Source organism: Stenella coeruleoalba, assembly GCF_951394435.1.
Source record: "Stenella coeruleoalba genome assembly, chromosome: 4".
Taxonomy (NCBI): domain Eukaryota; kingdom Metazoa; phylum Chordata; class Mammalia; order Artiodactyla; family Delphinidae; genus Stenella; species Stenella coeruleoalba.
The window spans coordinates 134,413,275-134,429,356 of NC_137149.1; the positions used below are offsets into that span (position 1 = coordinate 134,413,275).

Below are 16,082 nucleotides of genomic sequence, written 5' to 3' on the forward strand. Positions count from 1 at the left end.
AAGACCTTGGACTTCTGAAAGGGCAAGAAGAATCCCCACGTAAACGGGTAGGATAAAAGAAAAAATAAAAAGAGAGAATCAGGATGGGACCTGTGCCCCTTCAAGGGAAATGTGAAAGAGGAGAGGAGCTTTGTGCCCTGCGGAGCCCCACAACCAGCAGAGAGATCAGCTAGGATGGAGGGGGAGCTTCGAAGCCTCAGAGGGTAGTGCAGCAGCCAGTTTGCAGAATGGAGAGAGACATGCACAGACAATCCCTGCCACCATCCTGCATTCCCCAGACTGAGACACGTGTCCACTGGTACAGGCAGGAGCTGGGTGCTAAAGCTCAGGCTTCAGAGATCAGGCCCAGGGAAAGGTTTGGGGTTAGCTACACAGAGACAGTTTGAAAGGGCTGAAGTGTGTTGCAGGCACAACCAAGGGTATATGTGGAGGGAGCCTGGGACTGCCATAGATGTGGGCACCAGCCGCTGCATCTGCACACCCCCTATTTAGAGGATAACAGCCAGCACATGCCGAGGAAAGAGGCAGCACGCATCCATACTAAAAACAACTCTTACACCAAAAATGTTAAACCCACACAAGCTATACAGGGACACTCTCACATAAAAATAGCCCTCCAAGACCACAATAGGTAATTGTTTCTCTTAAACTCACAGAGTAAGAGAAATATAAGTAAAATGAAGAAGCAGAGGAAACACTCCTAGTTAAAAGACCAAGAGAATTCCCCTGAAAGAAGAATGAAACAGACCTCTTCAGTCTAACAGATATTAAGTTCAAAAAGGAGAAAATGAAAATACTGAAAGAATTAAGAAAGGCTATCAACAGAAATGCATATTTCTGTAAGAAGGAACTAGAAACTATAAGGAGGAGCCAAGAAAAATTAGAAAATTCATTTGCTGAGATGAAAGCTGAGCTAAAGGCAATGAATAGCAGAATGAATAATGCAGAAGAATGAACAAGTGACTTGGAAGATAGAATAATGGAAATCACCCAATTAGAACAGCAGACAGAAAGCCCCATTTTAAAAAAAAGCACTATAAGAGGCCTATGGGATAACACAAAGCATGCCAATCTATGCATAACAGGGGTTCCAGAAGGAGAATAAAGAGAAAAGAAGATCAAAAATGTATTTGAAGAAATTATGGATAAAAACTCCCCAAGCCTAAAGAAGGAAACAGATGTCCAGGTACAGGAAGCACAGAGGGTTCCAAACAAAATGAACCCAAATACCTACATCAAGACATATCATAATTAAAATGGAAAATGTTAAAGATAAAGAGAGGATCTTAAAGGCAGCAAGAGAAAAACAAAGGGTTAATTACAATGGAACCCCCCCTAAGACTATCAGCTGATTTCTCTAAAGAAGTGCTGAAGACCAGAAGGGAGTGACAAAATATATTCAAAATCATGAAAGAGAAAAATCTGTAACCTAGAATACTCTACCCAGGAAAATTATCATTTAGAATAGGAAAGAGAAAGAATTTCTCAGACAAGCAAAAACTAAAAGAATACAGCAATACTAAACCTATCCTAAAACATTGAAAGGTCTTCTCTAAATAGGAAAGAAGTGAGAATCTTATAGGAAAGAGAAAATCACAATTGGAAAGTAAATCACTTAAATAATCCGGTATACAGATAAAATATTTTTTAATTAAAAAAATTTTGTGAAAGTGATGATAACCAGAATGAACAGCAAAAGGATAACCATGAAGATGTAAAAAAGGACATCAAAATCATAAAACGTAGGGGTAGGAGAGTAAGAAAATGAGAAGATTCTTTTTTTAAGAATGTGTGTGAGCCTATATGACTATCAGTCTAAAGCAAGTAGATATAGGTGGGGGTTACATACTTGAAAAACAGAGTAACCACAAGTGAAAAACATACAATAGATTCACAGAAACCAAAAAGAGAACACAAGCATAAAATAAAAAATCATCGAACCACAAAAAGAAAAAGAAAAAGAAAGGTACAAAGAAGAAACAAAGAATCAATTACAAAACAAGGTTTAAAATGGCAATAAATACTTACCTATCAATAATTACATTAAATATCAATGGACTAAATGCTCCAATCAAAAGATATAGAGTGGCAAGTTGGGTAAAAACAAAGCAAGAGCCTACAGTATGCTGCCTTTAAGAGACCACTTATGGCAAAGGACACACATAGATAGAAAGTAAGGGGATGGAAAAAGATATTTCATGCAAATGGAAATGACAAGAAAGAGGGGGGTTGCAGTACTCATACTGGACAAAATCAACTTTAAAACAAAGTCCATAAAGAAAGATAAAGAAGGACACAATATAATGATAAAACTATCAATACAAGAAGAGGATATTACTCTCATCAACATACATGTACCTAATATAGGAGCACCCAAATGCATTTAAAAAATACTAACAAACATAAAGGGAGAAATTGACAGGAATACAGTAATAGTAGGAGACTTTAACACCCCACTCACATCAATGGACAGATCTTCTAGATAGAAAATCAGTAAGGAAACAGACATCCCAAATAATACAATAGAACAGTTAGACTTAATATTTTTAGGACATTACATCCCAAAAAACTGAATACACATTCTTTTCAAGTGCACATGGAACATTCTCTAGGACTGACCATACACTAGGGCACAAAACAAGCCTCAACAAATTTATGAGTATAGAAATTATTTCAAGCATCTTTTCTGACCACAGTGACATGAAACTAGAAATTGACACAGAAAAAGAAATGAAAAAAATAATGATTACATGGAGACTAAACAACATGCTACTAAAAAACCAATGGGTCAATGATGAAATCCAAGAGGAAATTTTAAAATGCCTTGAGACAAATGACAATGAAAACACAACCATGCAAAATCTATGAGTTATATACAGCAAAAAGTAGTTCTTAGAGGGAAGTTCATGGCAATACAGGCCTTCCTCAGAAAAAACCAAGAAAAGTCTCAAATAAACAACCTAACCTACAACCTAAAAGAATTAGAAAAAGAAGAACAAACTAAATCAGCAGAAGGAAATAATAAAGATCAGAGAGGAAACAAATAAAATAGGGATTTAAAAAGCAATAGAAAAAATCAATAAAACCAAGAACTGGTTTTTTGAAAGGGTAAGCAAAATTGACAAGCCTCTGGCCAGGCTCACTGAGAAGAAAAGAGAGAGAACTCAAATAAAATAAGAAAGGAAAAAGGAGAAATAATAACCAATAATGCAGAAACACACACACAGAAGAATTTTATGCCAAAAAATTCAGCAATCTAGAAGAAATGGACAAGTTTCTAGAAATATACAGCCCACCAAAACTGAATCAAGAAGAAATAGATAATTTGAAAAGACCAATCACTAGAAGTGAAATAGAATCTGTTTTATATATATATATATATATATATATATATATATATATATATATATATATATATATATATAAAGAAAAAACACAAAAACCTCCCTAAAACCCTACAAACAAAAGTCTAGGACCAGAGGGCTTCACAGGTGAATTCTACTAAACAGAAGAACTCATACTGATCCTTCTCAAATTCTTCCAAAATACTGAAGAGGAGGGAACACTCACAAAGACATTGTATGATACCAAAACCAGACAAAGATACAACGAAAAAGAAAATTACAGGCTAATATCTTTGATGGTTATAGATGCAAAAATTCTCAGTAAAATATTAGTAAACTGAATCCAACAGCACATAAAAAAGGTCAAACACCACAACCAAGTTGAATTCATCCACAATTCACAAGGATGGTTCAACATACATAAATCAATGTGGTACAACATATCAACAAAAAAAAGGAGAAAACCCACATGACCATCTCAATAGATGCAGAGGAAGTATATGACAAATTTCAACATTCATTCATGATAAACAAAATCTGAACAAAGTGGGTATAGACAGAACATATCTCAACATAATAAAAGCTATTTATGACAAACCCACAGCCTATGTAATAATGGTGAAAAGCTGAAAGCCTTCCCACTAAAATATGGAACAAGATAAGGATGCCCATTCTCACCACTTCAATTCAACATAGTATTGGAAGTCCTAGCCACAGCAAGAAAAAGAAATAAAAGTTATCCAGTTTGGAAGGGGAGAGGTAAAATTGTCATTATATGCAGATTACATGATACTATATTTAGAAAACCATCCTAAAGACTCCACATAAAAACTGCTAGGACTGATAACTGAATTCAGCAGGATAGTAGGATACAAGATTAACATACAGAAATTGGTTGTATTTCTTTACACTAAAAATGAAATATCAGAAAGAGAATGTTAAAAAAAAAAACCTTTTAAAATTGTGCCAAAAAAATAAAATACTTATGAATAAGCCTGACCAAAGAGGTGAAACACTTATATGGAGAGAACTATAAACTATAAACCATTAATAAAGGAAAATGACGATGATTCAAAGAAATGGACAGATATCTCATGCTCTTGGATGGGAAGAATTAATATTGTTATAGTGGCTATACTACCCAAAGCAATCTACAGATTTAATGCAATCCCTGTCAAATCACCAAGGGCAATTTTCACAGAACTAGAGCAAATAATCTTAAAATTTATATGGAACTATAAAAAGACCCAGAAGTGTCAAAGCACTCCTGGAGAAAAAGAACAAAGCAGGAGACATAACCCTCCCAGACTTCAGACAATACAACAAAGCTACAGTCATCAAAATGGCATGGTATTGGTACAGTGGAACAGAATAGAGGGCCCAGAAGTAAATCCATACCCCTACAATCAATTACTCTTTGACAAAGGAGGCAAGAACATACAATGGGAAAGAGACAGTCACTTCACCAAGGGGTGTTGGGAAAGTTGGATAGCCACATGTAAATCAATGGAGTTAGAAAACAGCCTCATACTATACACAAAAATAAACTCAAAATGGCTTAAAGACTTAAACATTAGACATGATACCATAAAACTCCTAGAAGAGAACATAGGCAGAACATTCTCTGACATAAATCATACGAGTGTTTTCTTAGTCTCCCAAGGCAATAGAAATAAAAGTAAAAATAAACAAATGGAACCTAATCAAACTTACAAGCTTTTGTACAGCAAAAGAAACCATAAACAAAGTGAAAAGACAGCCTATGGAATGGGAGAAAATATTTGCAAATGATGTGACTGACAAGGGCTTAATTTTCAAAATATATAAACAGCTCATACAACTCAACATCAAAAAAATAAAAAGCCCATTCAAAAAATGGGCAGAATACCTAAATAGACATTTCTCCAAAGAAGACATACAGATGGCCAACAGGCACATGAAAAGATGCTCAACATCACTAATTATTGGAGAAATGCAAATCCAAACTACAATGAGCTACCACCTCAAACTGGTCAGAATGGCCATTATTAAAAAGTCTAAAAATAACAAATGCTAGACAGGGTGTGGAGAAAAGGGAACCCTGCTACACTGCTGGTGGGGATATAAGTTGGTGCAGCCACTATGGAAAAGAGTATGGAGGTTCCACACAAAACTAAAAACACAGCTGCCATATGGTCCAGCAATCCCACTCCTGAGCATATATCCCAACAAAACTATAACTCAAAAATATACATGCACCCCTATGTTCATAGCAGCACTCTTCACAATAGCCAAGATGTGGAAGCAACATAAATGTCCATCGACAGACGAATGGATAAAGAAGCTGTGGTACATATATACATGGAATATTATTCAGCCATAAAAAAGAATGAAACAAAGCCATTTGCAGCAACATGGATAGAACTCATCACACTAAGTGAAGTAAGCCAGAGAGAGAAAGACAAATACCATATGATATCACTTATATGTTGAATCTAAAGTATGATACAAATGAAACAGAAACAGACTCACAGACATAGAGAACAGACTTGTGGTTTGCAAGGTGGGGGTAGGGGAGGGATGGAGTCAGAGTTTGGGGTTAGCAGATGCAAACTATTATACATAGAATGGATAAACAGCAAGGTCCTACTGCATAGCACAGCAAAGTATATTCAACATCCTGTGATAAACCATAATGGAAAAGTATATATATATATACACATATATGTGTATATATATATATGAATCACTTTGCTATACAGCAGAAATTAACAAAACATTGTATATCAACTCTACTTCAATTTAAAAAAAACATGTATCCAGCATTCTAGTATCATACAGAATAGTTTTCCTATTCTAAAAATCCTTTGTGTTTCAACTATTCATCCTTCACATACCACTAACCCTGGGTAACCTCTCATCTTTTGACTGTTTCCATAGTTTCGCCTTTTCAGAATGTCATCGTTGGAACCATACAGTATGAAGTCTTTTGTCTTCTTTCACTTAGTAATATGCATTTAAGTTTCCTCGATAGGTTTTATGGCTTGATAACCCATTTTTTTTAGACCTGAATCAAATCACGTTGTCTGGGTGTACCACAGTGTATTTATCCATTCATCTACTGAAGCTTATCTTTGTTGCTTCCACGTTTTGACAATTATGAATAAAACTGCTATAAACATCTGTGTGGAGGTGTTTTGTAGACAAAAGTTTTTAACTCATTTGGGTAAATACAATTCACGTTGACTGTATAGTAAGAATAAGTTTAGTTTCGTAAGAAGCCACCAAACTATTCCAAAGTAGGTGTACCATATTACATTCTGATCTGCAATGAATGAGTTCTTGTTCTAAATCCTCACCAGTATTTGGTGTTGTCAGTGTTTGGGATTTTGGCCATTCTAATAGATGTGTAGTGGTATCTTGTTGGTTTAATTTGTAATTCTCTAGTGACATATGATGCTGAGCATCTTTTCATATGCTTATTTGCTATGTGTATATCTTCTTTGCTGAGATGTCTGTTTAGATCTTTTGCCCATTTTAAAATCAGATTTTTCAGTTTTAAGAGTTCTTTGTATGTTTTAGATAATGGTTCTTTATCAGATATGTCTTTTGCAAATATTTTCTCCCAGTCTGTGGTTTGCCTTTTCATTTTCTTGACAGTATTGTTGGCAGAAGTTTTCAATTTTAATGAAGGCCAATTAATCAGTTATTTCTTTTATGGGTTATGCCTTTGATGGTGTACCTAAAAAGTCATCGCCAAACACAAGTTCTTCTCATTTTTCTACTATGTTATCCTCTAGGAGCTTTATAGTTTTGCATTTTACATTTAGGTCAATTTGGATAATTTTTGTGAAGGATGTAAGGTCTGTGTTTAGATCCTTTTTGTGTGCTTATGGATGTCAAGTTGTTCCAGCGCTGTTTGTTGAAAAGACAGTCTTTGCTCTGTTGTATTGGCTTTGTTCCTCTGTCAAAGATCAGTTGACTATACTTGTGTGGATCTTTTTCTGGGCTTTTTATTCTGTTCCATTTATTTTTGTCTGTTCTTTCACCAGGACCACAATATCTTGATTACTGTGTCAAATGTAAGGTATAGTAAGTCTTGAAGTTGGATATTTTTAAAATAAAGAACAGTAGCCATTTTAGAATCATATAACTAATTTTATAAAATGACCATTCTATTTTTGCTATATTGGGACTAATTTATAAAACATTATCAGAAGTTCTTTCTAGAAAATGTAAAAGACTATCAGCATACTTATTATATAAAACAATACAATAAATATCATCTCATATTACCAGTTTGTGAAGAATCAGGATGATTTCCTAAAATAAAATCCTAGACCTGATATACATTTGTGTTTTCTTCTATTTATTCTAATGTTCCATTTAAAAAAAAAATTAAACATTTATATTTACATGAGCCCACAATGTGAAGATACTATTTATAGTCATTTACAAATCTCATTATTCCAGTACCTATGACCATTGAGTGCATCCTTTTCCTGTTGACTTGAAATGCCAATTTTACCATATGCTACAGGAATGTGTTTATTTTAAGCCTAGCAGGTTACTTTTCCACTGAATTTACCACCTGTCTTGGGGCTTGAGCCATACTGTTTTAAGTATTATAGATTTATATTATTTTATAATGTCTGGTACTATCTCCCATGCCTCTTCAAATCTTTCTCAGATGGACCTTCAATTTCAGACTCTTTCAGTTCCAGAAGCCTTTGGGGAAAGGTATAGAGAGAGAACTGGTGCAATGAACTGGTGAACTGGTGCAATGAATAGCCAATAGTTTCATTTCTTTCCTCTGCTCTAGATAAAGCCTGACATAACCTCCACTCCACTTACATATCTCCACTGCCCAAATTCAGACATGCTAGTGTCTCAGCTTTGTCTGGCTCCTATTGTCAGAAACAAAGTTGACCATGATAATGTCTAAGTTCATTTCATGTGCTGTGCCATGATTGAAACTAGGGTCCTCACAAAACTATACTGACTCCACAGGAGAGAAGACCAGATGGCAGAGTAGAAGACCTTGAGCTCACCTCCTCCCATGAGAACACCAAAATCACAACTAACTGCTGAATAACAATAAAAATGACTGGAAACTACCAAAAATGATATTCTACATCCAAAGACAAAGAAGAAATCAGAACAAGATGGTAGGAGGGGTATACTCATGATATAATCAAATCCCATAATCACTGGGTGGGCAACCCACAAACTGGAGAATAATCATGTTGCAGAAGTTCTCCCATACGAGTGAGGATTCTGAGCTCCACGTCAGGCTCTCCAGCCTGGGGGTCTGGCATCAGGAGGATAGCCCCAAGAGCATTTCGCTTTGAAGGCCAGTGGGTCCTGATCACAGCAGCTCCAGGACGGGGGAAAAAAGAGACACCACTCTTGGAGGACACACACAAGATCTCCATGTGCACTGGCACTGGGACCCAGGGCAAAAGCAGTGACTTCATAGGAGGCTGGGCCAGACCTACCTGCTGGTCTTGGAGGGTCTCATGGGGAGGTGGGGGGCAGCTGTGACCCTCTCTTGGGATATAAAAGATGGTGGTAAATATATTGGGGAGTATCATCTGAAGGCTGACATCTTCCTTGGGACATTAACACCAAGGCCTGGCCCAACCAACAGCCTTAGGTTCCAGTGCTGGGTTGCCTCAAGCCAAACAACCAGCAGGGCAGGAAAACAGTCCCACCCAGACAGAGAGGCTGCCTAAAGACTTTGGGAGGCCACAGCAACCTCTAGACATGCCCCTTCACATGGCCCTGCCCACCTTAGGGCCAAGACTCAACTCCACCCATCAGTGGCAGGGACCAGAGGCAAGAAGTATAAAGTCCCACATCCTGTGGAACTGAGTCCACAAACATAGGTCAGAACCTACCCTTGGACCAGCTGGTCCCTGGCCACTGGGTGACAAGAGGGGAGTGTACTGCTGTGACACATAGGACATCCCCTATAGAGGGCAACTTCTCCAAGGTAAAGAAACATAACTAAACCTTCCACATACATAAAAATACAAACAGAAGTTTAGACAAAATGAGATGGCAGAGGAACATGTTCCAGATGAAGAGACAGGGTAAAACCCCAGAAGAATAACTAAGTGGCATGGAGATAGGCTATCTACCCAAGAAAGAGTTCAGAGTAATGATTGTAAAGATGATCCAACAACTCAGGAAAATAATGGATGCACAGAGTGAGAAGTTACAAGAAGTTTTTAACAAAGAATTAGAAAAAATAAAGAACAACCAAACAGTTGAAGAACATAATAATTGAAATGAAAAATGCACTAGAAGGAATAAGTAGCGGAATAAGTAGCAGAATAAGTGAGGCAGAAGAACAAATAAGTGAGCTGCAAGACAGAGTGGTGGAAATCACTATGGAACAGAGTAAAGAAAAAAGAATGAAAAGAAACAAGGACAGTTTAAGAGACCTCTCAGACAATGTCAAATGCACCAACATTCACATTATAGGGGTCTCAGAAGGACAAGATAGAAAGAGCCTGAGGAAATGTTTGAAGACATAATAGCTGAAAACCTCCCTAACATGGGAAAGGAAGCAGTCACCCAAGTCCAGGAAGGAGAGAGATTAGCATACAGGATAAACCCAAGAAGGAACACACCAAGACACAGTAATCAGATTGACAAAAATTATAGACAAAGAGAGAATATTAAAAGCAATGAGCAACAAATAATACACAAAGGAACCCCCATAAGGTTATCAGCTGATTTTTCAGCAGAAGATCTGCAGTAAGAAAGTAGTTGCAGGATATATTTAAAGTGATGAAAGGGAAAAATGTACAACAGAGAATACTCTACCCAGCAAGCTCTCATTCAGATTTGATGGAGAAATCAAAAGCTTTACAGATAAGCAAAAGCTCAGAGAATTTAGAACCAGCAAATCAGCTTTACAACGAATGCTAAAGGAACTTCTCTATGCAGAAAAGGAAAGGGCACAATTAGAAACAAGAAAATTATGAATGGGAAAGCTCACCAGTCAGTAAAGGCAAACATACAGTAAAGGTAGGAAATCATCCACATGCAAATATGATATCTAAACCAATAATTGTGAGAGGAGAAGAGTACAAATGAAGGATATTTGAAATGCATTTGAAATAAAGCAGTCAGCAACTTAAAACAATCATGCATATATATATATATATATATATATATAGACTGCTATAACAAAACCTCATGGTAACCACAAACCAGAAATCTACAGTAGATATACACAAAAATAAAAAATGAAATCCAAACACAACACTAAAGAAAGTCATTAAATCATGAGAGAAGAGAACAAAAGGGAAAGTAGGGAAAAAGACCTACAAAAACAAATCCAAAACAATTAACAAAATGGATATAAGAACATACATACTGATAATTACCTTAAATGTAAACAGATTAAATACTCCAACCAAAGACATAGACTGGCTTAATGGATACAAAAACAAGACACGTATATATGCTCTCTACAAGAGACCCACTTCAGATCTAGAGACACATACAGACATAAAGTGAGGGGATGGAAAAATCAGACAAAATAGACTTTAAAATAAAGACTGTTATAAGAGATAAAGAAGGATACTACATAATAACCAAGGGATCAACCCAAGAATATATAACAATCATAAATATCTATGCACCTAACATAGGAGCACCTTGATATACAAGATAAATGTTAAGAGACATAAAAGGAGAAGTTGACAGTAACACAATAATAGTGGGGGACATTAACACCCCACTTTCACCAATGGACAGATCATCCAGACAGAAAATCAAGAAGGAAACACAGGCCTTAAATAACACATTAGACCAGATAGACTTAATTGCTATTTAATTGATGTTTAAAGAGCATTCCATCTGAAAGCAGCAGAATACACATTCTTTTCAGGTTCCCATGGAACATTCTCCAAGATAGATCACATGCTGGCCCACAAAGCAAGCCTCAGTAAATCTAAGAAAATTGAAATCATATAGAGCATCTTTTCTGATCACAATGAGATTAGAAATCAATTACAAGAAAAAACTGCAAAAAGCACAAACACGTGGAGGCTAAATAATATGCTGCTAAGCAACCAATGGATCACTGAAGAAATCAAAGAGGAAATCAAAAATACCCAGAGACCAATGAAAATGAAGACACAATGATCCAAAACCTATGGGATGGAACAAAAGCAGTCCTAAGAGGGAAGTTTATAGCAATATAAACTTACCTTCAGAAACAAGGAACATCTCATATAAACAACTTAACATTACACTTAAAGCAACTAGAGAAAGAGGAACAAACAAAACCCAAAGTTAGAAGGAAAGGAATCATAAAGATCAGAGCAGAAATAAATGAAATAGAGACTAAAAAAACAATAGAAAAAAAATCAATGAAACTAAAACCTGGTTCTTTGAAAAGATAAACAAAATTGATAAACCTTTAGCTAGACTAATCAAGAAAAAAGGGGAGAGGGTCCAAATCATTACAATTAGAAATGAAAAAGAAGTTACAAGAGACACCACAGAAATACAAAGGATCATATAAGACTACTACAAGCAACTATATGACAAATAAAATGGACAAACTAGAAGAATTTGTCCATTTCTTAGAAAGATATAATCTCCAAGATGGAACCAAGAAGAAATAGAAAATATGAACAGGCCAATCACAAGTACTGAAATTGAAACTGTGATTAAAAAACTTCCAACAAACAAAAGTCCAGGACCAGATGGTTTCACAGGTGAATTCTATCATTCTATCAAACATTTAGAGAAGAGCTAACATCTACACTTCTGAAACTATTCCAAAACATTGCAAGGGAAAGAATACTTCCAAACTCATTCTATGAGGCCACCATCACTGTGATACAAAAACCAAACAAAGATACCACAAAAAAGGAAATTACAGGCCAATATCACTGATGAACATAGATGAAAAAATCTTCAACAAAATAGTAGCAAACCAAATCCAACAATACATTCAAAGGATTATACACCATGATCAAGTGAGATTTATCCTAGGGATGCAAATATTTTTCAATATCTGCAAATCAATCATTATGATACACCACATTAACAAATTGAAGAATAAAAACCATATGAATAAAAACCATCTCAATGGATGCATAAAAAGCTTTGGATAAAATTCAACATCCATTTATGATAAAAACTCTCCAGAAAGTGGGCATAGAGGGAATTTACCTCAACATAATAAAGGCCATTTTTGACAGACACACAGCTAACATCATACTTAACAATGAAAAGCTGAAGGCATTTCCTCTGAGATCGAGAAGAAGACAAGGATATATGCTCTCGCCAGTTTTATTCAACATAGTTTTGCAAGTCCTAACCACAGCAATCAGAGAAGAAAAAGAAAGTAAAGGAATCCAAATTGGAAAAGAAGAAGTAAAACTGTCACTGTTTGTAGATGGCATGATATTATACACAGAAAATCCTAAAGATGCTACCAGAAAACTACTAGAGCTCATCAATGAATTCAGTAAAGTTGCAGGATACAAAATTAATACACAGAATCTGTTGCATTTCCATACAGTAACAACGGAAGATCAGAAAGAGAAATTAAGGAAACAATCACATTTACCATTGCATGAAAATAATAAAATACCTAGGAATATACCTACTTAAGGAGGCAAAAGACATGTACTTCAAAAACTGTAAGATGCTGATGAAAGAAATTGAAGATGACACAAATAAATGGAAAGATATACCACGTTCTTGGATTGGAAGACTCAATACTGTTAAAAATGACCATACTACCCATGATAATCTACAGATTCAGTGCAATTCCTATCAAATTACCAATGGTATTGTTCACAGATCTAGAACAAACAATTTTTAAATTTGTATGGAAACACAAAAGACCCTGAATAGGCAATAGCAAACTTAAGAAAAATAAAGATGGAGGAATCAGGCTGCCTGACTGCAGACTATACTACAAAGCTGCAGTAATCAGAACAGTTTGGTGCTGGCACAAAAACAAAAATATTGATCCATGGAACAGGATAGAAAGCCCAGAATTAAACCCATGCACATATGGTCAATTAATCTGCAGCAAAGGAGGCAAAAATATACAATGGAGAAAAGATAGTCTCTTCCATAAATGTTGCTGGGCCAACTGGGCAGATACATGTAAAAGAATGGAATTAGAACATTCTAATACCATACACAAAAATAAAATGAAAATGGATTAAAGACCTAAATATAAGACCAGATACTGTAAAACTCCTAGAGGAAAACACAGGCTGAACACTCCTTGACATTAATTGCAGCAATATCTTTTTGGATCTACCTCCTAGAGTAATGAAAATAAAAACAAAAATAAACAAATGGGACCTAATTAAACTTAAGAGCTTTTGCACAGCAGAGGAAACCATAAACAGAAAAAAAGACAACCTATATCATGGAAGAAAATATTTGCAAACGATGCAACTGACCAGGAATTAATCTCCAAAATATATACATAGCTCATATAGCTCAATATTAAAAAATCAAACAACCTAATCAAAAACTGGCAGAAGATCTAAAAAGTCATTTCTCCAAAGAAGACATATAGATGGGCAACAGGCACATGAAAGGATGCTCAACATTGTTATTTATTAGAGAAATGCAAATCAAAATTACAATGAGTTATCACCTCACAGGAATCAGAAGGACCAACATCAAAAAATCTACAAATAATAAATGCTGGAGAGGGTGTGGAGAAAAAGGAACTGTTGGTGGGAATGTACATTGGTACAGCCACTATAAAGAACAATATGAAGGTTCCTTAATAAACCAAAAATAGAGCTTCCATATGATCCTACAATCCCACTCCTGGGCATATATCTAGAAAAAAACCATAATTCGAAAAGATACATGCACCCAATGTTCATTGCAGCACTATTTACAATAGCCGAGACATGGAAGCAACCTAAATGTCCATCAACATATGAATGGATAAAGAAGATGTGGTATGTGTGTGTGTATATATACACACACATATATATATGACTATTATATATAAAATGGAATATTAGCCTTATAAAAGAATGAAATAGTGCCATTTACAGCAACATGGATAGACCTAGAGATTATCCTACTAAGCTAAGTAAGCCAGACAGAGAAAGACAAATATCATATGATATCACTTACATGTGGAATCTAAAAAAAGTGATACAAATGAACTTATTTACAAAACAGAAATAGACTCACAGATGTGAAAAACAAACTCATGGTTACCAAAGGGGAGGGGGAGGGATAAATTAGGAGTTTGGAATTAAAATAAACACACTACTCTATATAATACAGATAACCAACAAGGACCTACTGTATAGCACAGGGAGCTATATTTAATAGTTAACTATATTTAATATTTTATAATAACCTATAATGGAAGAGAATCTATAAAATATATATATATATGAATCACTTTGCTGTACATCTGAAACACATTGTAAATCAACTATATTTCAATAAAAATTCAAAAAAATTTGAATTTGAATACTGGATTCAGTAGACTCCAGTATTTTAATCTCAATGATATTACACTACTTAATTATCTCTAGATTGAGAATGACAAAATTTCAGCTTCCTGACGTGAATATTTCTACTTGGAAGTAGGTTGAGGATGGGGGATAGGAAGCCTGAATCAGCCCTCTAAATCTTCAGTCCATTCCCATCACTATTACATCTACCTGTAATTGTTTGAAAATTTCAGCAGATAGATGTTCCATCCCTGTTTTTCATTAACAGAGTTTTCCCTAATCATATGTTTCCTTGACCATATCTGTGGGAATTTGAGTAGGAGGAACACTTGATGCCAGCTATAGAGAAAAACAAACCAACAAAAAGACATCAGATGGAAAGTCGCTCATTTACATTTTATTTAATTCATAAATTTATATACATCCGGCTTTATCTCAGAATCCTTCCAACTGCTACAATAGAAACTCACTCATTTTTTCTAATACTAGTAACTCTAAATATCTTATGCTATGGATTTTATCCTCTTTCTATATTTTCTGGGACATTTTACTATCAGTTATGCCCTCTTATTCTCATCAACAGGGTACTTTCTCATCTTTAGTTTTAAATCTCCTCTGTTAAAAAAAAAAAAAAAAACTAAAATTATAAACCAGTATTTCCAGATGCTTCGTTTACCTCTGGTTATTTCTTTCTCTTTTCTATCTTTGAAGCTAAGTTCTTGAAAAAAGTTTGTCAGTAATGCTGTACTTTCCTTCTCCTCTTCTCAATTTCCTCCAGTCTGGCTTATATTCACTTTAGCTTACCTCAACTAAGTTAATTAGTGTACTCCTTTTGTTTCAAAATGAAGAATGTTTTTCAGTCCACTTATTATTAGACTTTTCAGCAGTGTTGAAATCTTGGTACACTCTCTTCTCTTGGCTTCGCTGACATACTACTCTCTGCTATTCCTCCTGCCTCTCTACCTGCTCCGTTTTTGTCTTTTATAGCCTCCTTTCCCATATATGGCCATGAATTTGGTTTCATAAATTTGACCCTGGGTCCTTCTCTTGTACTGTGATCTCTCCATAGTCTATTTGCAGACAACCTGCAAATTTTCATCTTTAACCCATTCTTCTCCTCTGAGCTTCAGACTATAGTCTTCCCTGCTTCTAGAAGATAATTGTAACCTGAAAAACCTCTTGCTGAGTAATTCTCATTGAACAAAATAAACAAAAATAAATAATTCCCATTGAAATTGGTGATACACAATTATTTCAGTAATTAGATAATATACAC

General features: G+C 35.3%; 1 protein-coding gene across 2 annotated transcripts in view; it reads right to left on the reverse strand.

Moving 5' to 3' along the window:
* LOC307185974 (uncharacterized protein) overlaps positions 1 to 16,082 on the reverse strand; it is a 640,401-nt gene that overhangs the window by 83,453 nt on the left and 540,866 nt on the right. The window contains exon 9 of one of the 2 annotated variants that reach the window (XM_079920599.1): positions 14,969 to 15,145. The exons of the other annotated variant lie outside the window; for it this stretch is intronic. The gene's annotated coding sequence lies outside the window, so the exon portion shown is untranslated. Of the gene's footprint in view, positions 1 to 14,968; positions 15,146 to 16,082 lie in introns of those variants that run through there. 2 annotated transcript variants of the gene reach the window in all.